Below are 3,900 nucleotides of genomic sequence, written 5' to 3'. Positions count from 1 at the left end.
TGTCTGTTGATTTGACTTATCAAGGTTGTTCGCAAAGTTAATAGTTAAAAAATGATGTCTTGATGTGCATTTTGCTTTACTTTTCAAGACGTATATCTAGAAATCACATCATCTCAATTTTACACCCACTTTAGACGTCATGTTTGTAACAACATAATTGTAATAACACCAGGTCATGTAATAACTTATAATATTGTACTACTTTACTCCCACTTTAGAAGTCATGTTTGTAACAACATAATTGTAATAACACCAGGTCATGTAATAACTTATAATATCGTACTACTTTACTCCCACTTTAGAAGTCATGTTTGTAACAACATAATTGTAATAACACCAGGTCATATAATAACTTATAATATCGTACTACTTTACTCCCACTTTAGAAGTCATGTTTGTAACAACATAATTGTAATAACACCAGGTCATATAATAACTTATAATATCGTACTACTTTACTCCCACTTTAGAAGTCATGCTTGTAACAACATAATTGTAATAACACCAGGTCATGTAATAACTTTTAATAATGTACTACTCTTTCTGGATTATGTTATAAATCGGCAGATAACGTAATTGTTTAACAGATAACATAATACCCTTTTCTTGATAACGTAATAATATTAAATTGTTCTGTGATTATTCTGTGAATAAAAAAGTAGTAGACCAATTAGTAGAACATCTGTAGAAAAAAAGATCCGAAATAGGCTGCCTGTGTTAACGCAGCCCATGTGATTCAGTTGAACTGGCAGCATGCCGACCTTACCCTGTCTCTGTCTCCCAAACAGGAGTATGCAGCTGGATGGGATATCTCAGCGCATCGCCTCTTTTCTATCCATTGCTTCTGTCTTTGATTGGTCAGCTTCCGGGAGGAGGAGGAGTGTGGTTGGCAAGGGAAATAGGTGTGGGTAATAAGTAACTAAAAGACATACAACATTATTGTAGATAGAAGAGTATAGAATAAGATGAAAGGTAGAAATATAGGATGTTTTTTCTTTATTTTCTTCATTTATTTAAAGGTTTTGGGCTACTATCCCATTGGGTGTGATTTGTCTTGCTTCTTGTTTTGTGAATTGTTTTGCTTCTTTTCTTCTTGATGGGTATCATCTGGCTTTCCATGTGTTGAGTTTAAGGCTGAGTGTTTAGATCTGAGCCTGGGTCCGGGAAGGGGTCAGGTGGGGGCTTGGATAGGAACCTTGTTTTGGGTACGGGGGTTTGGGTACGGACTCGATTTAGGGTAACTAAGGGGTACAATTGTGTAGTTTTCTTTTAGGACAGGTGTCCAGTAGGGTGGAGAGAGGAGTGTCCTTGTAATGAATGCTTCTTCAATTGACATCGGGTGGTGTAGGTGTCCTGGAGGGCAGGTAGTTTGCCCCCGGTGATGCGTTGTGCAGACCTCACTACCCTCTGGAGAGCCTTACGGTTGTGGGCGGAGCAGTTGCCGTACCAGGCGGTGATACAGCCCGACAGGATGCTCTTGATTGTGCATCTGTAGAAGTTTGTGAGTGCTTTTGGTGACAAGCCAAATTTCTTCAGCCTCCTGAGGTTGAAGAGGCGCTGCTGCGCCTTCTTCACGATGCTGTCTGTGTGGGTGGACCAATTCAGTTTGTCTGTGATGTGTACGCCGAGGAACTTAAAACTTACTACCCTCTCCACTACTGTTCCATCGATGTGGATAGGGGGGTGTCCCCTCTGCTGTTTCTTGAAGTCCACAATCATCTCCTTAGTTTTGTTGACGTTGAGTGTGAGGTTATTTTCCTGACACCACACTCCGAGGGCCCTCACCTCCTCCCTGTAGGCCGTCTCGTCGTTGTTGGTAATCAAGCCTACCACTGTTGTGTCGTCCGCAAACTTGATGATTGAGTTGTAGGCGTGCGTGGCCACGCAGTCGTGGGTGAACAGGGAGTACAGGAGAGGGCTCAGAACGCACCCTTGTGGGGCCCCAGTGTTGAGGATCAGCGGGGTGGAAATGTTGTTGCCTACCCTCACCACCTGGGGGCGGCCCGTCAGGAAGTCCAGTACCCAGTTGCACAGGGCGGGGTCGAGACCCAGGGTCTCGAGCTTGATGACGAGCTTGGAGGGCACTATGGTGTTAAATGCAGAGCTGTAGTCGATGAACAGCATTCTCACATAGGTATTCCTCTTGTCCAGATGGGTTAGGGCAGTGTGCAGTGTGGTTGAGATTGCATCATCTGTGGACCTATTTGGGCGGTAAGCAAATTGGAGTGGGTCTAGGGTGTCAGGTAGGGTGGAGGTGATATGGTCCTTGACTAGTCTCTCAAAGCACTTCATGATGACGGAAGTGAGTGCTACGGGGCGGTAGTCGTTTAGCTCAGTTACCTTAGCTTTCTTGGGAACAGGAACAATGGTGGCCCTCTTGAAGCATGTGGGAACAACATACTGGGATAGGGATTGATTGAATATGTCCGTAAACACACCAGCCAGCTGGTCTGCGCATGCTCTGAGGGCGCGGCTGGGGATGCCGTCTGGGCCCGCAGCCTTGCGAGGGTTGACACGTTTAAATGTTTTCCTCACGTCGGCTGCAGTGAAGGAGAGTCCGCATGTTTTAGTTGCGGGCCGTGTCAGTGGCACTGTATTGTCCTCAAAGCAGGCAAAAAAGTTGTTTAGTCTGCCTGGGAGCAAGACATCCTGGTCTGTGACTGGGCGGGTTTTCTTTTTGTAATCCGTGATTGACTGTAGACCCTGCCACATACCTCTTGTGTCTGAGCCGTTGAATTGAGATTCTACTTTGTCTCTATACTGACGCTTAGCTTGTTTGATTGCCTTGCGGAGGGAATAGTTACACTGTTTGTATTCGGTCATGTTTCCATGAAACCATGTTTCACCTTGCCCTGATTAAAAGCAGTGGTTCGGGCTTTCAGTTTCATGCGAATGCTGCCATCAATCCACGGTTTCTGGTTTGGGAATGTTTTAATCGTTGCTATGGGAACGACACCTTCAACGCACGTTCTAATGAACTCGCTCACCGAATCAGCGTATTCGTCAATGTTGTTGTCTGACGCAATACGAAACATATCCCAGTCCACGTGATGGAAGCAGTCTTGGAGTGTGGAATCAGATTGATCGGACCAGCGTTGAACAGACCTCAGCACGGGAGCTTCTTGTTTTAGTTTCTGTCTGTAGGCAGGGATCAACAAAATGGAGTCGTGGTCAGCTTTTCCGAAAGGAGGGCGGGGCAGGGCCTTATATGCGTCGCGGAAGTTAGAATAGCAGTGATCCAAGGTTTTTCCAGCCCTGGTTGCGCAATCGATATACTGATAAAATTTAGGGAGTCTTATCTACTGCTTTGGTCCAAAAACAAATTTTGAGAAATTACTTCAACACATACTGGAAGAGTTACTGGCTAAGCTAACAAGTGGCTAGCTATGTTTGTTGCGGCGTACATGACCAGAATGACACATCAATGAACCACCAAAAGCACACCCCATTTATGTTAGAAAATTTAGAAAAAGGTGTTGGACAGTTTTTTGTGCGAATAGTAGACCTAGTCCAGGTAGCAGATATAGTAGTCCAGGTAGCAGATAATGGACACTAAGGGTGGGTTGCATCAACATGGATTAACTCAGTTATATGATGGTTTAAAATGGCAGCATATCTACTGTGGAGAGACGAAAATGAGTTCTTCTGTCACGTCGGTATAAAGTGTCGGGAGACAGGCGCAGTAATGCATAATAGTTTTTTTTATTATACCCAAATTACAGCATGCCGTGTAAAGGCAAGGGGACGAAGACCAAACAAACACTATACAAAACACAGGGTAGAAACCCAAACAAAAGAGCGAGGAGTACCTCGAATAAATAACACGCACGCACAATGATTAACACACGGGATGAAACCCGTAATCATCTGCGCAATCCACAATACATACATACATGTGAT

Source organism: Oncorhynchus mykiss, chromosome 6 (genome assembly GCF_013265735.2).
Source record: "Oncorhynchus mykiss isolate Arlee chromosome 6, USDA_OmykA_1.1, whole genome shotgun sequence".
Taxonomy (NCBI): Eukaryota; Metazoa; Chordata; class Actinopteri; order Salmoniformes; family Salmonidae; genus Oncorhynchus; species Oncorhynchus mykiss.
The sequence above is the reverse complement of the archived record's forward strand: the minus strand, read 5'-3'. Positions refer to the sequence as shown.